Source organism: Nomascus leucogenys, chromosome 14 (genome assembly GCF_006542625.1).
Source record: "Nomascus leucogenys isolate Asia chromosome 14, Asia_NLE_v1, whole genome shotgun sequence".
NCBI lineage: Eukaryota > Metazoa > Chordata > Mammalia > Primates > Hylobatidae > Nomascus > Nomascus leucogenys.
The window spans coordinates 7,451,570-7,467,363 of NC_044394.1; the positions used below are offsets into that span (position 1 = coordinate 7,451,570).

The 15,794-nt window shown below is 51.4% G+C and overlaps 1 protein-coding gene across 4 annotated transcripts in view; it reads right to left on the reverse strand.

The window, feature by feature from the left end:
- The window catches only part of CUEDC1 (CUE domain containing 1), a 94,951-nt gene extending 92,735 nt beyond the window's left edge, over nt 1-2,216 (reverse strand). For 2 of the 4 annotated variants that reach the window (XM_030827755.1, XM_030827754.1), the window contains exon 1: nt 2,026-2,082. The gene's annotated coding sequence lies outside the window, so the exon portion shown is untranslated. Of the gene's footprint in view, nt 1-2,025 lie in introns of all 4 variants that reach the window. The other 2 variants (XM_030827752.1, XM_030827753.1) reach the window with 2 other exon arrangements.
- Nucleotides 2,217-15,794: the final 13,578 nt, after the last annotated feature.

The following is a 15,794-nucleotide window of genomic DNA, read 5'->3' on the forward strand; positions in this document are numbered from 1 at the left end:
ACCCAGCTGAAACACCAGAATATTCACCTCCACCCAAATCCCTTTACCTCTAATTCAATAGACCAGTGGGCCTAGCCCAGTGCCCAGGGCCTTCCCACCACACAGACAGCAAAATGAGCCCCTGGAAAAGGGCCACCTCATCTGCCCCCATCCTCTAGCTAGCTGTAGGGAGCTGGGATCTGTCCAGACACTCCAGGTCTCCATGGCCACAAGCCCAAAGTTGCATAGGGAGGTCATGAGAAAAGACCTTAGAAGCAGTCCGCTCTTTGAACCCTGGGATTATTCACTGACCAGCCAAAAAGGTGACAACTGTTCTGATGGCCCAGGTCAGACCAGTAACTCTAGGGCAGGGGTCTCAATGGAGGTCCTAGTTCCAAGGGTACCGGTATATTAACCGTCTGGTGTTGAATACAAGTGTCTCCCTATACACATGCATTTTGGAAGGAGAGGAGTTAGAGCTTTCGCCAGATTCTCAAAGGGGCCCATGACTCCAACCTCTGGCCCTAGTTGGCCTGGCCCAGGAGCTGGGGATACAGCCCTAGTCATATCAACATCCCTGGGCCATCCTCGCTGTCCAGGGTCTCTCTTCTATTCAAGGATGTGCCCAGGTCAGTAGCAGTATCCTGTTTGCCTTGTCCTGACCCTTCCAGCTGCAGAAAGTGGACAGGGGGTTTCACACCCAGCCCTCCTGCACACGCTCCAGCTTCCTGGAGACCCGAGCCAGATTTCTCCCAGCAGCACCTCTCCATCCTAGAGATGGCACCCTCCATTCAAATTGAGGGACCAGTGGCACTGACCCCCAACAACAGAGAGGACCCAGCTTCACACTTGATCCAGCAGGGGCCCAACCGCATGGTGAGATGACTTCCTCCATGAGAGAATTCCTGGGGTCCCTCACCTCCTTCAGGCACGGCTGGCTATAAAGAAAAGGGGTGAAAGGCCCAGAACATCTCCCTGAGTCCTTTCTCCTGGGCCAGGTGGCTCAGGTGCTGCGGGATCACCCAGGGAAGGTTCATTCCTCTCGCTACGAGACGCTGACTGCGGATCAGGTGGGGAGCACGGTGGATGGTCTTCTTGTATCCTCTATCGCCTCCAGGACATCTTGTTTCCAAACTCCCAGAGAGTCCCCTCACCTTCTACTCCACCAAAAAAAGGAAAATCTAAACCCTCCCTCCCCTTAAAACACATTCCTTCTCAGGAATTTAATTTCAGTGTACGTTTCTTGGAGCTAAAACTTTTTTTAAGGGGAAAAGAAATGGGCAGGGCAGTGCTGGGTGTAAGGCGACCATGCGACCGAGAAAAGGAAGAGGGCGGAATGAATAAACGCCGACACCAGCCCCCTTTGGAGCTCAGAGCCCGGGACACAGGAGCCGGCGGGGCGGGGGAGCAGGGGCGGGGACAGCGCATTCCCAACTTTCCCTGGCCGGGTTGACGGGAGATACAGCTCCCAGGGGACCGGGAGGGACCAAAAAAGGCTGAGCCGACCTGTGACATCGGCGGGGGGCAGGAAGCGAAGCTCCCCTCCCCCTGAAAGGCGCTCGGCTCCCAGCAGGCGCCCCCGCCTGCCGTCACCTCCCAGCCTGCGCCCCCAGGCCCGGGCACCGCGGGGAGGGGCGCCCACACAAAAGGGGGAGCGGCGGGAGAGGGGACTCGGGCGGAGCCGGCTCCGGGAGGCCTCGTCTCCCTTCCCTGCGGCGCCGGCCCGCGCCCCCCGGTCTAATCGCGCGCCCCGCTCCCGGCCCCCCAGATGCCCGCACGCCCCCCGCGCCCGGGGCCCGGGATGAAGTGGGGGCTCGGGAAGGAAGGGCGGGCGGGGACCTGCCGCACGCGGAGCTCCCGGGGAGCCGCGCCGACAGCCCCGGGAATCAAACTCGCGACGGCCGGGCCCTCCCGGCGGTGCCTGGGCAACGGGTCCCGAGAAGGTGGGGCCGCCGGGCCGGGGCCGGGGCCGGGATTGCGCGCGGGGCGCCGGCGAGGACCGCGCCCGGGGCCGGGCGGGAGCCGCGGGAGCGCGGGGAGTCTTACCGGGCAGCGCCACGCGCGTCCGCTCCGCGCGGGCCGCAGGGGCCGGGCCGCGGGCCGGGCGGGGGAGGGGCTGCAATCCGCAGCGGCGGCGGCGGCAGGGCCGGGCTCGGCGGCGGCGGCGCGGCTGGGGCGCGGGGAGGCGGAGAAAGTGAGGCGAGGCCGGCTTCCTAGCGGCGGGCGGCGAGAAATGCAGTTGTCCCTGCGCGGCTGCCGGCAGGGCCACAAGTGGGGCCGCGCGGGGAGGAGCGGGGCTGCGGGCGGGGCGGGGGCCAGGCTGCGGCGCCCCCGGGCCCTTTCCCGATGGCCGACCCCTTTCCAGAGAGGAGGGAAGCGGACCTGGGGGTCCGGAAACCTACATGGTTGCCGGGGGTGGAGAGGGGAGCACCCGGTGAAAGCTGGAAAAATGCCCTCCGTGTACCTCCCTCCCCGGCCGCAGTGACTCCCTAGCTTGCGGGCAGGAGGGCGTGAGCGGGGTGCCTCGACCTCCTGCGCAGAGTGGGGTGCGGGGCATCCTGCCCCTCCCAGCTGCGGAGAGGGTGGGCAGAGGAGACCTGAGGCCTCCGAGACTCCGCGGGGAGCTAAGAGCAGGGCTGCCCGACTGGTTCCAGGTTAGTGCCAGGAACCCAGGGTGAGGACGCACAGCTGGGGCTTGGGACACAGGTGTGGAGGAGGGGGCAGCTCCCTCGAATTAGGGCCCCGGAAAGGAAACCAAGTCAAATGCTGAGGCCACAGGAGATGGTGGGAAGGGGGAACAAATCAATCACTCGTCCACACCGACCGAAACCACCTGCCATCTCCCATTTTCTCCTCCCCCCAACCTCCCCAGCATCCCTGATCACTTCAAGGGCTGCTGAGCCCTGGGAAGATTTTCCACGGAAGAACTTGTTTAATAAATGGGAAACTGACCTTTGCTATACTTTTCCCACGTGCTTTCGTTTCAGACTCCAATTTGGGAGTGGGTAGCCTAGGTCAGGTGGCGACCACCAAGCACCCTGCTACTTAGGGGATCTGAGGAGGGTGAAGAGGGCCAGATGCAATCTAAGCTCTGTCCCCAAACAACTTGCAAAGGGTCTGCACCCTCCTCCTGGAAAACTGCCTTACAGACCCATTTGCCCATCTGGGCCCAGAACCCCAGGAATAGCCCCCTCTCCCCTCCTCTGAGCGCTTGCAATTTGCTAGCCTTGCTGAGACAGATCGACACGCTCAGCCTCAGAGACAGCTGATGGTAAAAACCACAAACCAAAGTGCCCCAGACACCAATGTGTTTCCATCATTTGCATGTCAAGGGCAAGTTTCTTCAGCAAGTTGGGAAACTGGAAGGGGGAGAAACCTCAGAACCACACCCTCCTCGGGGAGGCCCAACATTAGGTTAGCATGTTGAACGGAACTCCAGGACTGGGTTTCCAAACCCCTCTGAAGATCTCCTCTCTCCTGCTCCCCTCTCCCCACACTTCTTCACTCCCTGGTGCATTCAATTTCCGGGGGAGGCAGGGTGCTTGAAATCCCAGAAGATGATCTTCAGGCCCCAGGTTGAAGATTCTTAATCCGGAGGGACAGACCCATGCCTTTATACTGACTCCTGGCTCCTTTCCCAGGTTGTAACTGAGAGCTCAGGATTTGTCCGCCTGGCCAATATAGTCTAGATTATGTTATCAAGTGTATTACCTTACACTTACCCATAGTGCAGTTCATTTGTCACTTTCCTGCTTACTTGCAAGATCCCTCTGCAGTTCATCCCTGTCACCTGGGCATTTCAGGAGCAGAAAAATGCATCTGCAAACTTGGAGATTTCCATTTGCACTCGCCTGTGGATTGCTTGTAAATTTTTTTTTTTTTTTTTTTTTTTTTGAGACGGAGTTTCACTCTGTCGCCCAGGCTGGAGTGCAGTGGCAAGATCTCAGCTCACTGCAGCCTCTGCCTCCCAGCTTCAAGCAATTCTCCTGCCTACGCCTCCTGAGTAGCTGGGGTTACAGGCGGGTGCCACCACACCCGGCTAGTAAAATTTGTAAATACATTATTATTACAGTATTAATAAAACCAGTTGCTCTAATGGACATTCTTCCTTGAAGCACACTTTTCTTGGGCTTTGCTAACATATTACTCCTTTTGGGTCTGTCCTTCTGGAAGCTTTTTCTCAGACCCCTTCCCTGCCTCTCACAACCTCCCCAGCCCCAGACACCTCCACCCACTCCCACCACTGCCTCTGAGCCCCCAAGGCTCCAGCCCCTCACACCAGCCACCTACAGAGGGCCACCTGTGGGTCTCCCACACACCTAAAACTCAAGGAGGCTAAAGGCGACTGAGACCTCTTCCCTACCTAAGCCACCTCCTCCTACTCTCCTGAATCCGCCTCTGGCTCAGAGGCTGGAAGCCTCAGTCTCCTGTGCATCTTCCCTGGCACTCTACTGGTTATCAGATCCTGTTCATTTCTCCTTCTCTCCCCACCTCACTCCTCCACTTCTGCCTGGTTCAGGCCCTATTGTCTCTGCTCTTCCAAAGATGAGATGTCCCTTTTGCTTTCCAGCCCAACCTCCTATGTGCTTCAGGAGACTCTGTTAGTTCTTCTTTCTCCTCCCCTCTCCTTCAAAACTACAAACACTTCAGGATACCCCCTTCTAAGGGAACCTGGCCCCAACCCTGCTCTGCCCTCAAGTCATTGCCCTGTTTCTGTCTTCTGCATTCATCAGTAGGCCTCCCCTAAGAAGAAACCAGACCCACTGTCTGCTTCTTCAAGCCCCATTCAATCCTCAACTTCCTACTATCTGACTTTCTTCCCCTTCATCCTAGGGGAAGATGATTTTTACAGGGAGGCACCGGCATCATTCTAGGGGAAGATGCCTTTCCAAGGGAGGCACCCTTAGGCTCCTCATTGTTTCAACCCATGGGCCTCCTCCCTATCCCACTCCTTCACTCCATTGGAGCCCTGGATGTTGCTAATGCCTCCTTGAAATCATTCCCATCCTCATGGCTTCCTAGCCTCTGCGTCTTTCTATCCACTCCCTCATTTCTTCAGCTCTGCCTGCCCCAGGGATTTCTCCAAGGCTGAGTCCTCTAACTTTCTAACCAACCCCTCTTTCCAGATGTTCTCACAGGGGGAATAGAGTGGGGCAGGTACCAACCCCTCATGGCTCCACTTGCAGACTGCTTATATATATATATATATATATATATATATATATATATTTTTTTTTTTTTTTTTTTTTTTTCTTTTAAGACAGAAAAGTCCAGCTTGGAGTGCAGTGGCACAATCTCGGCTCACGGCAACCTCTGCCTCCCAGGTTCAAGCGATTCTTCCAACTCAGCCTCCTGAGTAGCTAGAACTACAGGTGCACGCCACCATGCCCAGCTAATTTTTTTATTTTTAGTAGAAACGCGATTTTGCCATGTTGGCCAGGCTGGTCTCAAACTCCCGACCTCCACCCGCCTTGGCCTACCGAAGTGCTGGAATTACAGGCGTGAGCCACCGCACCTGGCTGTTTTTTTTTGTTGTTGTTGTTGTTGTTGTTTTGTTTGTTTCTTTTTTTTTTTTTTGAGATGTAGTTTTGCTCTTGTTGCCCAGGCTGGAGTGCAGTGGCACAATCTTGGCTCACCGCAACCTCTACCTCCCAGATTCAAGCGATTCTCCTGTCTCAGCCTCCCGAGTAGCTGGGATTACAGGCATGCACCACCACACCCAGCTAATTTTGTATTTTTCGTAGAGATGGGGTTTCTCCATGTTGGTCAGGCTGATCTCAAACTCCCGACCTCAGGTGATCTGCCCACCTCGGCCTCCCAAAGTGCTGAGATTACAGGCGTGAGCTACCGTGCCCAGCCAAATTTATTAATAACATTACCCCCTCTGCTCCTAGTGGAGTGTGCTGATGACCTCTCTGAGCACCCCACTCCCTCTCTGAAGTCCCTGACTGGCATGTGTTACTGCCATTGGACAAGCTGTCCCACAGCCACTGCACTTTCAGCGTGGGGAGCCTGGAGCCCATCATCTCCACATCCTTTGCAAGAATTCTCTGTCCTGGATAAGGAGCACCTCCCATTCACTCAAGCTGCAGATGTTACATGCTGCCTTCCTCCCCTCCCACATTCAACCCCCTCAGTAAACTCAGGGCTTTCTGCTTCTGAGTTTCTCTGGAATCTGCCCCCTCTCCTCTGCCCTGGCTCAGGCCCTGCTGCCAGGGCCCTGCCTTTCAATCCATCCTCTTCAGTGCCAGCAGTTACTTTTCTAATGTACAAACTGGTCATGTCTCTGCACTGCTGAACAGGGTGGATGACTTCCCATTGTTTGGAGAATGAAATTTAAACTCCTGAGAGAAACCCTTCCCAGGCTGCCCTTAACTTCCATTCCAGCTCCTCCCATTTTCTGTCCTCATGCCACCCACCCACTCCCAGGCTAGAACCAGCCAAGAACAGGGCAGGCACTGTGGCTCACATCTGTAGTCCCAGCACTTTGGGAGGCCGAGGCGGGTGAATCACTTGAGACCAGGAGTTCGAGACCAGCCTGGCCAACATGGTAAAACCCTATCTCTACTAAAAATACAAAAATTAGCCAGGCTTGGTGGCAGGCGCCTGTGGTCCCAGCTACTTGGGAGGCTGAGGCAGGAAAATTGCTTGAACCTGGGGGGTGGAGGTTGCAGTGAGCCAAGATCTGCTTGACTCCAGCCTGGGTGACAGAGCGAGACTCAATCTCAAACAAACAAACAGAACCAGCCAAGAACACTTGCTGTTTCCACAGACTGAATGTGAAGGTGATGGAAGCCTTTTGCTAAGTCTGTGGCTGTATGAAGCTCAGATCGCTGGAGCATATGGCATTATCTACTGTGAGAATGAGGCTGATGGAGAGCCACTGGGCTCAGGCTTGGAAATGGTGAGCTCTGATCGGACCGTGGGGAAAACAGGACATTTCCCTTCTGAAGTTCCCCCAGCCCAGGGCATGAATGGTTGATAAGGAGAGTAGATGGTTGCGGCTTTGCAACAAACCACATTGTCCCTGCCATCATGAGACCCACTCCTCCTCCTAGGACTACCAAAGACAGCTTAAGAAGGCTGGAGGTAGGGCCAGGCGCGGTGGCTCACGCCTGTAATCCCAGCACTTTGGGAGGCAGAGGCGGGCGGATCACGGGGTCAGGAGATCAAGACCATCCTGGCTAACATGGTGAAACCCCGTCTCTACTAAAAATACAAAAAAATTAGCCAGGCACGGTGGCAGGTGCCTGTAGTCCCAGCTACTCGGGAGGCTGAAGGAGGAGAATGGCGTGAACCTGGGAGGTGGAGCTTGCAGTGAGCCGAGATAGCACTCCAGCCTGGGCGACAGAGCAAGATTCCGCCTCAAAACAAACAAACAAAACAACAACAACAAAAGAAGGCTGGAGGTAGAATAGCAAGTTGTGTAAACATCCAAATAATTTGGATAATCCTGACCCTTTCTCCTCCAACCAATTTAATCAAGGAACTCAGAGGAAACTTGCCACCTTGAACTCCTGGGCTCAAGAAATTCTCATGTCTCAGTTTCCTGAGTAGTTGGGGCTACAAGCCTGTACCACCGCACCAGGCTATTTAAAGAAAAAACCTTTTTTTGTAAAGGTGAGGTTTTGCCATCTTGCCCAGGCTGGTCTCGAGCTCCTGGGCTCAAGCCATCCTTTTGCCTCAGCCTCCCAAAGTGCTGGGATTACAGGCATGAGCCGCCGCGCCCGGCCCAGCCCAGGAAACTTTTAAGGAACTGGTAACATCACTTGGGGATTTGAAAGAACACACAGGTGAACCGTGGAAGCAGTCGCAAAAAAAATAAAATAAAATAAATAAAAATAAATAAATAAATAAATAAGCAAACAACTCCCTTGTGAGTTAATAGCTAGATGGATGATGCCTGTGGGCTTGCCAATTTGATGGCTATCTGAAAGGATTCCTGGGGACTTTCACCCCTTCCCCAGGGTGCCAGCACCAACATCATGTCTGTGAGCCCTTCTTCCTTTGCATAAGGAATTGCTCCCTTGCAGTCCCTGTGTCCATCCCGCCAGCCTATAGAGAGAGAGGGCGCGTGCCATTATAGTTGGTCTCGTCATGAACTCCTGGGAGGTAAGGGGTGTTTTCCATCTATCTCAGTGTCTGCACCCCACGAGATTGAGTAAATATTTGCCAAAGGCCTGAATTCTAACAACTGAGTGAGACATGCCCTGTTTGCCTTTATAAAAACCACTATCTTCCCCTTGATTGGTAACAGTTTGTGAGGCTCCAGGGATCTTATCCTCCTTGTACAGAGGCTGCCAGCTTGTCCTCTACAAGGCCTTGGGGTGGAGAGTAGACCTAGATAAATGGAATCCTGTGTAATAGTTAAAATTGTTCTTAAAGAATAGTGAGGCCGGGTGCGGTGGCTCACGCCTGTAATCCCAGCACTTTGGGAGGCCGAGGCGGGTGGATCACGAGGTCAGGAGTTCAAGACCAGCCTGGCCAACATGGGAAACCCTGTCTCTACTAAAAATACAAAAATTAGCCGGGCATGGTGACCCGTGTCTGTAGTCCTAGCTACTCGGGAGGCTGAGGCAGGAGAATTGCTTGAATCCAGGAGACAGAGGTTTCAGTGAGCCGAGATTGTGCCACTGCACTCCAGTCTGGGTGACAGAGCAAGACTCTGTCTCCAAAAAAAAAGAAAGAAAAATGAAAGGCACTGTTAGTGAATGTAAAAAATGTTCATGATACGGCCAGGCGCGGTGGCTCACACTTGTAATCCCAGCACTTTGGGAGGCCGAGGCGGGCAGATCACAAGGTCAGGAGATCAAGACCAAGGAGAAACCCCGTCTCTACTAAAAATACAAAAAAATTAGCCGGGCGTGGTGGCGGGCGCCTGTAGTCCCAGCTACTCGGGAGGCTGAGGCAGGAGAATGGTGTGAACCCGGGAGGCGGAGCTTGCAGTGAGCCGAGATTGCACCACTGCACTCCAGCCTGGGCAACAGAGCGAGACTCCGTCTCAAAAAAAAAAAAAAAGTTCATGATACAATGTTGGGGGAAAGGAATGCTACAAAACAAAATGCAATGATCCCATTTATTTTTATTTGGTAAAAATAAAATATTTTTTTGTAAAAATAAAAATATAAACATAAAAGAAAAGACTTGAAGAAAATATACCAAAATGTTAACATCATTAGATGAGGGTTTAAAGATAACTTTTATTTTGTTATTAGTATTTTTCTGAATTTTCTGAATTTCCTACGTTGTACATCCATTGCTTTATAATCGATTATGTATATATGTCTATATTTAGCCTTCAAAATCATTATAATTGGAAAGAGGAAAGTTAAACATAAATGACTTTCCTCCATAATTATTCTTAACTTAAGCTATTTCTTTTTTTTTTTTTTTTTTAGATGGAGTCTCACTCTGTCACCCAGGCTGGAGTGCAGTGGCACAATCTTGGCTCACTGCAACCTCCGCCTCCTGTTGCCCAGACTGGCCTCAAATTCCTGGGCTCAAGTGATCCCCCCGCCTCAGCCTCCCAAGTAGCTGGGGCTACAAGTGTGCACCAGCATCGCCTTGACCTGTTCATCATCACTCTAATACTCAATGAATGATGCCTGTTTTTCTTATTGTCATTCTTCCAATTCCAAGAAGGGATACCTGAGATAAATTTGGTCTAGATGCTCAGATGTGGTTCTTCCCAGAAATGAAGCTCCCTAGAGGAGGTTGTGGGGTGGAGCAGGATAAATATTTCTGTGTGGGACTTGGGGAGCAGGTGCTGCAGGTGGAGGAGCCACATGGCCCTGGTGTCCTGGGGAAGGGTCCTCCCTTCTTGGAGGGAGGGAACCTCTGCTGGGCCAGCAAATGGTCAGGGAAGGAGGAGAGAGGAAGCTGGCACTAAATCATTGACCCCTGAACAGGGTTCTGGGCACTAGCTGAAATGTCAAAAATGTTTTACTCTTTGGAGGAAGAGCCTCACTTGGGTTGCACAGCAAAGTGGTGGGTGGAGGACCCTATAGAGGGCTGACTGATGTCTTCAGAGTGGCTTGTTTCTTAAAAAGAGAAAAGAGAAACCTCCTCCTGGAGGCAGGGCTGAGCCTCTGGGGCAAGAGGACCCTGAAGCTATGGCAGGACTGAGTTCCTAGGAGCCAGACCCTCAGCCTCAGGCCTCACACTCCAGTCTATAGAGCCTGCTCCCTTTAGGGTAGGGAAGGTAGAGCCCAGGGCTCAGTTTGGCTCCATTCTACAGTCAGGAAAGCGTCACATTATTGTGGCAGGTTGAGAAGCACAGCAGGAGATGGTAGCATAGAGGGGCACATCTACCACTGAGGCACAAGAAGGCTGAATTGAGATTTAAGGGAGCAGGAGGATGTAGTCACCCATTTCTTTACGAATTCATGGATTACTATTTTCCTTCGATTGTGTATAATTTGTTATTATCATTATCTATTTTGGCTTAGATTGTTTCGGACTTGGCCATGTGCCAACTCCTGGAATTCTGCTGCTGCAATCTCATCTTCTTTGAGCACTTCCATACTTTCTTGTGCAAAGAGACATTTCAACCATCATGGTAAAGATTTAATTAGATCATCAATGAATGCTAAATCTAAGATGAAATTTTGTTGAGGAGTAGGATATATAGACGGTCTTCAAATGTCTCCCCACAGACTGCTTATTAGTTGCAAGGGCAGGGGAAAGTAATTATGTGATAGAGAAAATGGGTAACACCTTGCCCAGTGATCAAAGTTAACATCATGTATGAAGGACAGAGGGACATTGTGTGTCTCCAGATGTGATATCCTGAGGACACGTGGCCTATGCATTATTCCCGCTGAAAATGTAGAACTTCATCTCTCTCTCTCTCTTTTTTTTTTTTTTTTTTTTTTTTTTGAGACATTCTCGCTCTGTCACCAGGCTGGAGTGCAGTGGCACGATCTCAGCTCACTGCAACCTCTGCCTCCTGGGTTCAAGTGATTCCCCTGCCTCAGCCTCCCGAGTAGCTGGGACGACAGGCACATGCCACCACGCCTGGCCAGAACTTCATCTTAATCGTGAGGAAAAGCCAGACAAATACAAAATGGAGAATGTTCCATTAAAAAAAAAAGGCGGGGTCTGTATTTTTTTTAATGCCAGCTATGTACATGTTCCAGATTTCTGGAGGCTAGAGAGACATGACAACTCAAAAGTGAGCAGTCTAGAAGGATTTGAACTTCTCTCCCTCATCCTACTGGGTAGGTGGTAGTGCCCCTTTTCTTCTTAGGAAGGAAAGAGGAGGTCAGGCCTGTGCCAGGCTTGCAGCTAGAGAAGAATGAAATCTTTGATTGTTGGGATGATGAGATTATACGGGGAAGCTGTACAGATGCCTTCTCTGGATGTAGTGAATATGGGGAATGAAGGAGATGGAATAACCTGACCCAAGACTAGGTCTTTTACGGGAATGGAGAAAATGTTGTAAAAGACCTAATTAGGGCCAGGCTCAGTGGCTCATACCTGTAATCCCAGCACTTTGGGAGGCCAAGGCGGGAGGATCATGAGGTCAAGAGATCGAGACCATCCTGGCTCACATGGTGAAACCCTGTCTCTACTAAAAATACAAAAATTGGCTGGGCATGGTGGCGCACGCCTGTAATCCCAGCTACTCGGGAGGCTGAGGCAAGAGAATAGCTTGAACCCAGGAGGTGGAGGTTGCAGTGAGCCGAGATCGTGCCACTGCACTGCAGCCTGGGTGACAGAGCGAGACTCCGTTTCAAAAAAAAAAAGAAAAAGAACATAACTACATCAACTAACAACTGGAATAAGGATGGTAGATTAAATAAAAGTATTATACAAATGTAAGTGTATAAAGTTAATAACAGTGCTGTGGTGTAATCGCATATCTCTATTTTTAGGAAATACACGCAGAAATATTTAGGGGTAACAGCTATGATGTATGAAACCCTGGAATGGTTCAGAAAAAAAAAATTGGATAGAGCCCCATACGGTGATTAAGCAAGGGATAAAATGTTAATAATAGGTGAATTTGGGTAAAGGGTATATAGGTATTTCTTGGACTGTTTTCACTTTTGCAACTTTTTGTAAGTTTGTAATTGTTTCCAAATATATATCCAATGTTCCAGGCTCACTCTGTGTTTTCCCTGCCCAAGCCCTGCAATCGGCTTTTTCTCCAGGAGTCCCAGTGAGTAGGAACTTTAGCCGCATTTTAAAAGTAGGTGAATGAGAAGAAGGCTTTCCTAGTATATGGAACAGCAGGATTAAAGACAAAGAAATATGAAATACAAGTGTAAATGGTAGAAAGGACTGCCGGCGAAGTGGGTGAAAGCCTAACCCAGCAAAAGGTCTCGCCGGATAAAATCATGGCCTCGCCAGGCTTGGTGGCCCACCCTGTAATCCCAGCACTTTGGGAGGCCGAGGCAGGCAGATCACGAGGTCAAGAGATCAAGACCATCCCTGCCAACATGGCGAAACCCCGTCCTACTAAAAATACAAAAATTAGCTGGGTATGGTGGCGCACGCCTGTAGTTCCAGCTACTCAGGAGGCTGAAGCAGGAGAATCGCTTGAACCCGGGAGGCGGAGGTCGCCGTCAGCCGAGATCACGCCACTGCACTCCAGCCTGGTGACAGAGCAAGACTCCGTCTAAAAAACAAAACAAAACAAACCGTGGCCTCACCTGGGTATGCAAAACGCAGCCCCCACAGTTCCCGTAAGCCTGGTCCCATTCACTCGTACAGCTGTGATTTGGATATGGGATACAATAAACGGACAGATTGAGCCATCCCTGAGGGGCCAACACCGCATCTGGGGGCACGTCATCTGCGGAAACCATAGAACTGAATTGTATCTATTTACATCAAATGAGTACAGCTACTGTGCAGAGTGCGGAAAGTGAAGCAGCATTCGAGGTCCAAAGCTCCAGCAGGAGAGAAGCAATGCTTTCTGTGAATGAGATACAGGCCGCCGCCCGCCCAATCAGAACCCCGGAGATATCAGCCAATCCCGGCCCGCCGATGCTCTAGTATCGGGCGGGGCCCACACGCCCAAGAGTTGTTTGTCTGCCTCGGGTCCCCTCCAGCCCTACCCTTGGAGGAAAGAGGCGGAGAGGAGGCCAGGAAGCTGGCAGGGTAGATCAGGCCAAATGGTGGGGGGCGCCAAATGCCAGGCCAATGTGGAGCCAGTTTGGGCTGGTTCCTCTCTCGGATCAGTGAGTCCCTGACGCCTTTGGGAGGGGAGGTGGAGCTCTGAGGGCTGACTCTGGACTGAGCGGGCTAGAAGGATCTGGGCTTCTCTCCCTCATCCCACCTGGCTAGGTGGTGGTGTTCCTTTTCTTCTTAGGAAGGAAAGAGGAGGTCTGGCCTATGCTGAGCTTGCAGCTAGAGAAGGACGAACGAACTCTTTGTCAGGATGGTGAGATTGCCCGGGGGAAGCTGTACAAGTGCCTTCTCTGGATATAGTGAATGTGGAGAATGAAGGAGATGGAATGACCTCTCTGAAGCAGGACGCACCATCTCCAGATAGGCACGTATTGGATCTCCCAGCCTGGTGACTCTTCCGTGGTCTAATCTGAACACCTCTGACCTGCCACACCTCTGGCCAGCCTCCAGTTAGCTGCTTTTCAGGAGATGTGCCATCCGTCTCTTTTTCTCATTCCTCGGATGAAGCTCGTTCCCCATGCTGGATGCCAACCCCCAAAATCTGAGGCGAGAAAGCAATGCAGGAAGGCAATTCAGCTCCTTTGCAGATCTGTCAGAGGATGCAATTGGTGCCTTTGAGCAAAGTGATGCTGCCATGACCTAAACTGGAAATAGGAGGACCAGATAGAGATGGGCTACATTGAATTCGAGGCTCCATCCTCTGTACCCAGCCCTGGGCTAAGCACTTTACATGCTTCAGATTAAAACTTTACTAGGACCGCGTGCGGTGGCTTATATCTGTAATCCCAGCACTTTGGGAGGCCGAGGTGGGTGGATCACCTGAGGTCAGGAGTTCAAGACCAGGATGACCAACATGGTGAAATCCTGTCTCAACCAAAAATACAAAAATTAGCTGGACGTGGTGGCACGTGCCTGTAATTCCAGCTACTCTGGAGGCTGAGGCAGGAGAATCATTTGAACCCAGGAGGCGGAGGTTGCAGTGAGCCAAGATTGCACCATTACACTCCAGCCTGGGCAACGAGAGTGAAACTCCATCTCAAAACAAAACAACGAAACTTTACTAGGTTGGATTTATTGTCATGCTTATTTTACAGCTTAGGAAACAGAGGGCAGAGAGGCTACATATCTTGCTGAAGGTTACATAGCTTCACGTGGCACAGCTTGGATTTGTACCCAGGCCTCTCAGATTCCAAGTCTCTGCTCTTGATCATAACCCTAAACTACAGCACCTCCCAGCTGTTCCTTATGCCAAATCGCCCTCTGCTCTGGATCCCCTGTGGGCCCTCCTCACTTACCTTGGTGCTTACTCCTGTTTCTGGCCTTGGTACTTGGTTCCTTGTTGTGTTTCAAATCTCCTGGACTTTGGGATTCATCAATACAGGGCAAAATCAGCAACAATCACAGGCTGCCATGAACCCACTAATTTGGAATCAGAGATTTAGGAATGTAACAAAACTTTTGGAAGCTATGGTCCAATTTGGAAACTAGCCTCCCTTCTGGGGGTGCTAAACTGCCTCCACCTTTATTTTGATATCTCCCACCTATTCCTGTTATACCAAGGAAGAATAAACTAACTGCCTGACATTAGTTCAGGCAGGGGAAGGTTTTCAGAGGAAGCAACATTTAAATTACACTTTCTGCATGTCTAGAGGTTCACAGTGGAGAAAGAATGTTGGAGGGCTGGTTATGGGGAGTGCATTCTAGGCCTAGAAAACAGCAAAAGCAGTGACTCTGTCTCCTTTCTCTCTCTCTTCCCAAAGACTCCCCCTTCCCCATTCTTCTCCCTCAGAGGTGCCTGATAGCCACAGAGTCTCTGGTGTTGACAAAGTGACAGAACTTCCCTTACATTGACAGGGCCACCCTGGAATCAGGACCTACTCTTTTGGGACAGAGCTCTGGGATTTCAGGAAAGAGTGGGACCCCACTTCTTCCAGCAAGAAGTGGTTCACAGGTCCCCAATCTTAATTACTTGAATCTTGCCTGTTTCTTCAGCTACTGATTTTTCTCCTTTTTTTTTTCTTTTTTCTTTTAAGACGGAGTCTTATTCTGTTGCCCAGGCTGGAGTACAATGGTACGATTTTGGCTCACCACAACCTCTGCCTCCCGGGTTCAAGGGATTCTCCTGCCTCAGCCTCCCGAGTAGCTGGGATTACAGGCATGTGCCACCATGCCCAGCTAATTTGTGTATTTTTAGTAGAGATGGGGTTTCACTATGTTGGCCAGGCTGGTCTCGAACTCCTGACCTCATGATCTGCCTGCATTGGGCTCCCAAAGTGCTGGGATTACAGGCATGAGCCACTGCACCCCGCCTTTTCTCCTTTATCTGGTGAAGAAAAGCACATCTTCTTTCCTGCCTATTGGCTGAAACAAATCATCACAGCTGGCTTACACTAGCAGCCTGTCTCCAAGTTCCCTGAGTAATTATGTCTAGCCCAGGGCAGGTGCATGGAGAGGGTGGTCAGGATGGGAGTGATGCCACAGGTGGCACAAGAACATTTCCTCCAAAATGTCTCTTTTCCCTTCTTTAACCTCTTCCTAACCTCCAAGACTCCCCTTTTTCTTCCTCCATATACATGCAAGACTGATTTCTCTCTAGCTCTTTTCCTGCCACTAACAAAGGTAAGAATTCCTTGGCTCATGGGCAAGGGCCTTGGGGATCCAAGCTCCTTCAAAACAGA